Genomic DNA, 10000 nt, shown 5'->3' on the forward strand with positions numbered 1-10000 from the left:
CAAGCAAAACCCATCCAAGAATGTCAATTTGACATCCCGCTCTCACTCCTTGCCCGACGTAGGGGCCCGGCATTCCATCGATTTTGACCAAACCCTTCCACCAAGCAAGAAGCAATTGCAAGACATCTCGTATCTTCACGAACAAACCCGCTTGGAGTGCACGCCCACACCGAGGTGCAAGCATTGTCCGCGCAAGCCCATCCGAGCATCAACTCGACACCCGCTCTCACTCCCCGCCCAACGGTCGGACGTGGCACTCCGACGAAACCCATCCACCGAGCACAAAGCAATCGCAAGACATCTCGTATCTTCACGAACAAGCCCGCTTGGAGTGCACGCCCACACCGAGGTGCAAGCATTGTCCGCGCAAGCCCATCCGAGCATCAACTCGACACCCGCTCTCACTCCCTGCCCGACGGACAAGCCCATCGTTATGGCCAAACCCCTCCGCCAAGCACGAAGCAATCGCCAAGACAAGCACACTTGGAGTGCACGCCCACACCGAGGTGCAAGCATTGTCCAAGCACGCCCATCCCGCTCTCACTCCTTGCCCGACGGTCGGATGTGGCACTCCGGCCGAACCCTTCGTCCACCAAGCACAAAGCAATCGCAAGTTATCTCGTCTCCTCACGAACAAGCCCGCTTGGAGTGCACGCCCACACCGAGGTGCAAGCATTGTCCGCGCAAAGCCCATCCGAGCATCAACTCGACACCCACTCTCACTCGCCGCCGGCGGCCGGAGGTGGCACTCCGCCGGCGCCGACCCCCCAAGCATATGTGCCCATGATGGGCGCAATGTGCTTGAAGGGTCGGCGCCGCGGCATAGGGGTACCCCCGCGCCCCGCCCATGCAGGCAGGTCGCCCCCCTATATAGTACATTCTGGCTTTTTTGGGTCTGGCAGGCTTGCATATGAAAAAGCCGAAATGTCACACCATGCCATAACTTTTGATTGTGTTATTATTATGACCGGGACTTGATTGTATTATCTTTTAGACATTCAAATGAGTGTGGAAAACAAGTTTCATAATTTTTGAACCAACCAATAATATTTTATGAATTTTTATTGTTAAAAAATTAAAAAAAATTTAAAAATAGTAAAACGTTTCCAAAAATTCTAATTTTTGGAGGACATCCTTTGTTTACATTGTTTAGCTCCCAGAAAAAATTTCATAACAATCCAAGCACTAGAAGATAGGTTTGGCATCACTTTTGTGTGTTGAGTGGGCATTGCGGCCGTAGGTGCGCATGGGGCGTGCATGGTGGGCGTTGGGTGGGCACGATGGGCGTACGGCGTGCGCACCGAGTGGGCACAAGACAGCGCCAAGAACCTCTATCGTGGGCACCTTGCGCGCGCCCCACAAACTCCAGCAGACGCAAGGCGCGCGCGGCCCCATGCGCGCACGCCCCACGCAGACGCATGGGCTTGCGGCGCGCGCGGCCCCATGCGCGCACGCCCCACGCAGACGCATGGGCTTGCGGCGCGCGCGGCCCCCTGCGCGCACGCCCCACGCAGACGCATGGCGCGCGCGGCAACCTGCGCGCACGCCCCACGCAGACGCATGGCGCGCGCGGCAACCTGCGCGCACGCCCCACGCAGACGCATGGCGCGCGCGGCACCCTGCGCGCAAGCCCCACGCAGACGCATGGCCATGCGGCGCGCCCGCCCATGGCCGTGCCGCATTCGTGCGCATGGGGGCGCGCATGCTGCATGCTCGGTGGGCCTGTGGGCACCTACGGTGGGGGCATGGGTTTGTTCCAACAACCTCCATAGAGTTTTTTCCATGAATTCTAGACGTGGGTGGTCACGCCCAACAAAGACGCATGCTGCGCGCGGCTTGCGCGCACGTCCCACGCAGACGCTTGGGCATGCGGCGCGGGGACACACGCCCGCAGACGCATGCCGCGCTTGGAACTCTGCGCGCACGCCCCACACACGCCCGAAGGGCATGGCGCATGGTGGGCACGGAAGAGGTACAATAACCTCTCAATTATTTTTGTGATGCACCGTAGGCGTTCGTGTGCAAGCCTCGGCCACGGGCATGCGGCGCGCGCCCCACACACGCCCGTAGACGCTTGAAGGGTCGGCCCCCTGCGCGCACGCCCCCCGCAGACGCACGGGCATGCAGCGCGCGACCCACACACGCCCACTAACGCACGGCGCGCGCGCCCATGTGCGTGATTTGTACTCCAAGGCCTCGGCCTTGGCCTTGGGCCTTGACTTGCACACGAGCACCCTATCTTATACTTGGGCATTCAAAGATTATTTGCTTCACTAACATTTATACTTGTTTTCTAGTCTAAGGCCAACCCCTCACTAACACTTATGTTTTTCGTCCTTTTACATAAGATATAACCTCCACGGAAATTGGAAGAAATAAATGAGTTGTGTGTGGGTAGGGTCGAGATGAATCTCGGTGGATCATGGCAACAAGGCTCATCTGCCACTTACAAGCCAAGCACGCACGCCCCTTAGACGGATCCCCACGCTCGCACAAGCATCGCGTGCGCGGCACCCTACGCGCACGCCCCACTGCAGTCGCATGGGCTTGCGGCGCGCGCCGCACCCTGCGCGCACGCCCCCCGCAGACACACGGGCATGCAGCGGGCGACCCACAGACGCCCACTGACGCACGGCGCGCGCGCCCATGGCCCTGCTTTGTACTCCAAGGCCTCGGCCTTGGGCCTTGACTTGCACACGAGCACCCTATCTTATACTTGGGCATTCAAAGATGATTTGCTTCAACTTGTTTTCTAGTCCAAGGCCAACCCCTCACTAACACTTGTGTTTTTCGTCCTTCTACATAAGATATAACCTCCATGGCAATTGGAAGAAATAAATGAGTTGTGTGTGGGTAGTGTCGAGCTGAATCTCGATGGATCATGGCAACAAGGATAATCTGCCACTTACAAGCCAAGCACGCACGCCCCTTAGACGGATCCACACGCTGCCGCGCACGCCCCACTGCAGTCGCATGGGCTTGCGGCGCGCGCCCCACACACGCCCGCAGACGCATGGCGCGCGCCGTGTCACAATCGTAACTTCTCAACACGATTGTGCGGCACTTGCTTAACTCAATCAGCAAGTCAGCCGTTCGATAATCGGAATCCGCGGACAAACTCGCGGTATGACGTAGCCTCCCTCCCCGTTCTTGGGAAAATGTTTTTATAAAACGGGAGAGAGAAAGTAAATAGTTGAAAACGTCATAAAGAAAGCATTGAAGACTGTCAATTGCAAGGAAAATAACTCAGCATGCAAAGAGTGCGACAAGGCTTGGGCGGGGGTCGGACTGTTCATGTACCCCCTATAGTACATATTGAGAATTTTGGCCTTGGCAGGCTTGCATATGAAAAAGCCGAAATGTCACACTGTGACTCGGCGACACCTAAACGAAAGAATTAACCTAAACTACTTTCAAGACATAAAGATAAAGTGATTTGGGGGTATTCGGGCATACGACCAACGGTAAATAATACGTTGGACAATTATGCCCCTGACATTCTCCCCCTCTTAAACGGTTGACGTCCTCGTCAACTGGCGAAGCTGGAGCTCTTCGGTCTTCTGCGTCCACGCTTCAAAATCTTCGAAAGGTCTTCCATTGGTTACCTCCACGAGGGGCTTCTTCCGCTGCACCAGGAATTTATGTACCTCCCTCGTGGGCCTTCTACTAATCCTTACTCTGTCAGCAAGGGCTTGCTCGACTTCTCTGTCTTCCTCCAGGTCCAGGTTGACAGATGATCGTACGGCGTTGTTGCACCGTCAATTGGAAGCTTGGTCATCCCCTCGAACTCGAGAGGGCATCGCCTTTGATCTCCCCTCTCCTCCATCGGCCTTGAAGCTTCTTCTAGGCACACTCGAGCGATGTTGGCCATCTGTTCACATTCTTCTTTGACTCGGTGGACTTGAGGGCGGTCCCTTAGACAAGGGCCATCAGCGACGGGCGGCAATGCAGAATGCCTCTTATCTTCAATCTCAAACGGACTTCTCTTGTTCGGCGAGTCTGTCTGAGCACTACTACCGAATTGGGCTACCTTCAGCAGTTGAACCCAATTCTTTTGTCTGCCATCAACACAATGATGCAGCTGTTCTGCGAGCACACAACTGAGTTGCTCGGCTTCGACTTCCGAAGTCTTGGTCGCCTCGACGACCCCAAGACTTGGCTCCTCGATCATGGCTTGCTTTGAACCATTGAGGGCGACCTGACACTCGAGGTTCTCGCTCCACTGAGTGTCTTCTCCTCTCGACGACCCACCTTGGTGGGACTCCCCCGCATGAATCAGCACGCTCACCTGTCCCTGCACAAAACAACAATTTCCTCCCTTGGCATCAGTAAGACCCAGCGGTGCCACGGGGAACTCGTATGCTTCATGCCTAGTGACACAACTTTTCCCGAGTCCCTTTGCCTTCGTTGTTCTTACTCGACATTGCCTCGGTCGGTCGTCTGATTTTGGGCGATGCTTCACTCCACGTCGGCAGTCCACCCGCCTCGTGAGCATGGGGAGTGGACTTTTACGCCGGACCGTGAGCTTACTCTGGGTACGACGGTCAACACACTGTTGTGGGCTCCTGTCCTTCTTCTTCAGGGAAAGGACGCGGGCTCCATACGGAGCTTGTACGGGTATACTACACCCTGTATTCAACAACGTCTCTGATGGTTCCCGAAGTTTGGTCAACTCCGGCGGCGCCATGCGATAAGCATTCTTCGCATGCGCTTTTGCCTCTGATGGCGGCTCTTTCCCATGGTCGGTCCTCCTTCGCCTCGACGAGGACTTGGGCCAACTACTTGGCATCACACCATGGCGCTTCTCTGGGACACACAGAGTGTCCTTGGGGACTGTCTCCCCCGGCTTTTCCAACGCCCCAACCAGGATCTCCACAGATGGTGGTTCCTCTTGGGCACGACTCCCGTCTAGTTGCATGGCCGATATCATTCTGAACCCGTTAGGTTGCCGAATATCTGCTTGCACTACTGTGGGGAAGGATCCGGTGATCGCTAGACATTTGGCTGACGGCATTGGAATGACTTGATGTTCGAGGAGGAACTCCATTCCCAGCACTACATCGAAGTCGTCCATCTTTACAACCACAAAGTCTACGGGGCCTCTCCATCCTCCCAACTTTATCGTCGTTCGCTTCACCAATCCGACGATAGGTAGGGCAATAGAATTCACGGCTTTCATCTTTCCTGAATCCCTCTCCCAATGGAGCCCTAGACGCCTGGCTTCTGCTTCTGTAATAAAGTTGTGGGTTGCACCAGAATCAACCATTGTGCTCTTAGTCTGCTTTTGGTTGATCCAGGTGTCAACATACAGTAAGCCCCCTTTCGATGGCACGTGGCTCTCCCCTGACTTTTTCTGGAGAGAGGACATGTATTTTATGGCCCCTATCCGGGTCTTCTCGCCCCCACCTATCAGGCCCGCTTCATCCTCGACTTGATTTGACTTATCGTCTGACTCCGCAATTAAGGAGGCCTGAAACGCATGGAAGTCGACTTTGTTCGGGCATTCTCTTGCCAAATGGGGCCCCTGACATATGAAACAACTGAGGGGACGCTTGTTTGGGCTTCGATCATTCGGCCTTCGCCATGTATTTTCGGTGGTTGACTGGTAAGGTTTGCGGTCCTTACCAGAACGTTTGTCTCCCCCGACAGCTTTGGGAGAGCTCGGGCGACTATCCCTGTTCCTTCTTGGTGAGGAACTTTGATTACGCCTCGCATCTTGAGAGTCACTTGTCAGATCAAACAACCGTTCGGCTGCTGCATATGCTGACGTGAGGTCTTGGACCCTTTGTTCATACAACTTGGCCCTCGCCCACGGTTTCAGCCCTTCGACAAAGTAGAAAACCTTGTCTTTCTCTGACATATCCCGGATGTCTAGCATTAACCCTGCGAACTGCTTCACGTACTCCCGAATCTCGCCGGTGTGTCTTAGATCGCGCAATTTTCGCCGAGCCAGGATTTCCACATTCTCGGGGAAAAATTGCGAGCGGAGTTCTCTCTTCAGGGCGTCCCACGTATCTACAGTGCAACGTCCTTCTTGTATGTCTACGTATCGGGACCTCCACCACAACTTTGCATCTTCAGACAGATGCATCGTTGCCAACATCACTTTGGCTTCTTCGGCGATAGTGTTTGTAGCCTTGAAGTACTGTTCAAGGTCGAAGATGTAGTTCTCCAGGGCCTTAGCATCTCTTGCCCCACAGAAGGGCTTTGGTTCTGGGACTTTTACTTTGCTAACCGAAATTGCTCCTCCAGCTGGAGCTTGGTTAGCCATTGCTCGCATCGTGAGACTCAGTCTTGCGTTCACGTCTGCGATTTCATTCCTAACGACATCGAGGGTGACTCTAAAATCCTCCGACATGCCGTTTATCATCTCTAATAGTGTCTTCTGAGCGTTGTCAAGCTCGCCGACACGTTCTTCCATGTGGGCACCAAAGCCTGAGGAACTCTCCCCACGCTCGTAGTTAATAGTTCTTCTGGCGTTGGTGTTTTCTTCTAGGGCGTCAACCCTTGCCAACAACTCTTTTATTGGCAACCCTTCGACACGGCCAGCTACCGCATCGATCATGTTAGCTTTCTCAGAAATTTCGTCGACACGAGACTCCAAGTAGCGGATGGAGTCGGGAACTTCGACTAGGTAGAGCATCTGCTCTTCTATCTCTACCAGTCGGTCTCTCTGGGCCTTGCCCGATGGATTCGACGACGACATGCTTTGGTGTAATCGTCAATTAGCCAATTTGGCTCTGATACCACTTGTCACAATCGTAACTTCTCAACACGATTGTGCGGCACTTGCTTAACTCAATCAGCAAGTCAGCCGTTCGATAATCGGAATCCGCGGACAAACTCGCGGTATGACGTAGCCTCCCTCCCCGTTCTTGGGAAAATGTTTTTATAAAACGGGAGAGAGAAAGTAAATAGTTGAAAACGTCATAAAGAAAGCATTGAAGACTGTCAATTGCAAGGAAAATAACTCAGCATGCAAAGAGTGCGACAAGGCTTGGGCGGGGGTTGGACTGTTCATGTACCCCCTATAGTACATATTGAGAATTTTGGCCTTGGCAGGCTTGCATATGAAAAAGCCGAAATGTCACACTGTGACTCGGCGACACCTAAACGAAAGAATTAACCTAAACTACTTTCAAGACATAAAGATAAAGTGATTTGGGGGTATTCGGGCATACGACCAACGGTAAATAATACGTTGGACAATTATGCCCCTGACATTCTCCCCCTCTTAAACGGTTGACGTCCTCGTCAACTGGCGAAGCTGGAGCTCTTCGGTCTTCTGCGTCCACGCTTCAAAATCTTCGAAAGGTCTTCCATTGGTTACCTCCACGAGGGGCTTCTTCCGCTGCACCAGGAATTTATGTACCTCCCTCGTGGGCCTTCTACTAATCCTTACTCTGTCAGCAAGGGCTTGCTCGACTTCTCTGTCTTCCTCCAGGTCCAGGTTGACAGATGATCGTACGGCGTTGTTGCACCGTCAATTGGAAGCTTGGTCATCCCCTCGAACTCGAGAGGGCATCGCCTTTGATCTCCCCTCTCCTCCATCGGCCTTGAAGCTTCTTCTAGGCACACTCGAGCGATGTTGGCCATCTGTTCACATTCTTCTTTGACTCGGTGGACTTGAGGGCGGTCCCTTAGACAAGGGCCATCAGCGACGGGCGGCAATGCAGAATGCCTCTTATCTTCAATCTCAAACGGACTTCTCTTGTTCGGCGAGTCTGTCTGAGCACTACTACCGAATTGGGCTACCTTCAGCAGTTGAACCCAATTCTTTTGTCTGCCATCAACACAATGATGCAGCTGTTCTGCGAGCACACAACTGAGTTGCTCGGCTTCGACTTCCGAAGTCTTGGTCGCCTCGACGACCCCAAGACTTGGCTCCTCGATCATGGCTTGCTTTGAACCATTGAGGGCGACCTGACACTCGAGGTTCTCGCTCCACTGAGTGTCTTCTCCTCTCGACGACCCACCTTGGTGGGACTCCCCCGCATGAATCAGCACGCTCACCTGTCCCTGCACAAAACAACAATTTCCTCCCTTGGCATCAGTAAGACCCAGCGGTGCCACGGGGAACTCGTATGCTTCATGCCTAGTGACACAACTTTTCCCGAGTCCCTTTGCCTTCGTTGTTCTTACTCGACATTGCCTCGGTCGGTCGTCTGATTTTGGGCGATGCTTCACTCCACGTCGGCAGTCCACCCGCCTCGTGAGCATGGGGAGTGGACTTTTACGCCGGACCGTGAGCTTACTCTGGGTACGACGGTCAACACACTGTTGTGGGCTCCTGTCCTTCTTCTTCAGGGAAAGGACGCGGGCTCCATACGGAGCTTGTACGGGTATACTACACCCTGTATTCAACAACGTCTCTGATGGTTCCCGAAGTTTGGTCAACTCCGGCGGCGCCATGCGATAAGCATTCTTCGCATGCGCTTTTGCCTCTGATGGCGGCTCTTTCCCATGGTCGGTCCTCCTTCGCCTCGACGAGGACTTGGGCCAACTACTTGGCATCACACCATGGCGCTTCTCTGGGACACACAGAGTGTCCTTGGGGACTGTCTCCCCCGGCTTTTCCAACGCCCCAACCAGGATCTCCACAGATGGTGGTTCCTCTTGGGCACGACTCCCGTCTAGTTGCATGGCCGATATCATTCTGAACCCGTTAGGTTGCCGAATATCTGCTTGCACTACTGTGGGGAAGGATCCGGTGATCGCTAGACATTTGGCTGACGGCATTGGAATGACTTGATGTTCGAGGAGGAACTCCATTCCCAGCACTACATCGAAGTCGTCCATCTTTACAACCACAAAGTCTACGGGGCCTCTCCATTCTCCCAACTTTATCGTCGTTCGCTTCACCAATCCGACGATAGGTAGGGCAATAGAATTCACGGCTTTCATCTTTCCTGAATCCCTCTCCCAATGGAGCCCTAGACGCCTGGCTTCTGCTTCTGTAATAAAGTTGTGGGTTGCACCAGAATCAACCATTGTGCTCTTAGTCTGCTTTTGGTTGATCCAGGTGTCAACATACAGTAAGCCCCCTTTCGATGGCACGTGGCTCTCCCCTGACTTTTTCTGGAGAGAGGACATGTATTTTATGGCCCCTATCCGGGTCTTCTCGCCCCCACCTATCAGGCCCGCTTCATCCTCGACTTGATTTGACTTATCGTCTGACTCCGCAATTAAGGAGGCCTGAAACGCATGGAAGTCGACTTTGTTCGGGCATTCTCTTGCCAAATGGGGCCCCTGACATATGAAACAACTGAGGGGACGCTTGTTTGGGCTTCGATCATTCGGCCTTCGCCATGTATTTTCGGTGGTTGACTGGTAAGGTTTGCGGTCCTTACCAGAACGTTTGTCTCCCCCGACAGCTTTGGGAGAGCTCGGGCGACTATCCCTGTTCCTTCTTGGTGAGGAACTTTGATTACGCCTCGCATCTTGAGAGTCACTTGTCAGATCAAACAACCGTTCGGCTGCTGCATATGCTGACGTGAGGTCTTGGACCCTTTGTTCATACAACTTGGCCCTCGCCCACGGTTTCAGCCCTTCGACAAAGTAGAAAACCTTGTCTTTCTCTGACATATCCCGGATGTCTAGCATTAACCCTGCGAACTGCTTCACGTACTCCCGAATCTCGCCGGTGTGTCTTAGATCGCGCAATTTTCGCCGAGCCAGGATTTCCACATTCTCGGGGAAAAATTGCGAGCGGAGTTCTCTCTTCAGGGCGTCCCACGTATCTACAGTGCAACGTCCTTCTTGTATGTCTACGTATCGGGACCTCCACCACAACTTTGCATCTTCAGACAGATGCATCGTTGCCAACATCACTTTGGCTTCTTCGGCGATAGTGTTTGTAGCCTTGAAGTACTGTTCAAGGTCGAAGATGTAGTTCTCCAGGGCCTTAGCATCTCTTGCCCCACAGAAGGGCTTTGGTTCTGGGACTTTTACTTTGCTAACCGAAATTGCTCCTCCAGCTGGAGCTTGGTTAGCCATTGCT

Source organism: Cucumis melo, chromosome 10 (genome assembly GCF_025177605.1).
Source record: "Cucumis melo cultivar AY chromosome 10, USDA_Cmelo_AY_1.0, whole genome shotgun sequence".
Classification (NCBI taxonomy): Eukaryota; Viridiplantae; Streptophyta; class Magnoliopsida; order Cucurbitales; family Cucurbitaceae; genus Cucumis; species Cucumis melo.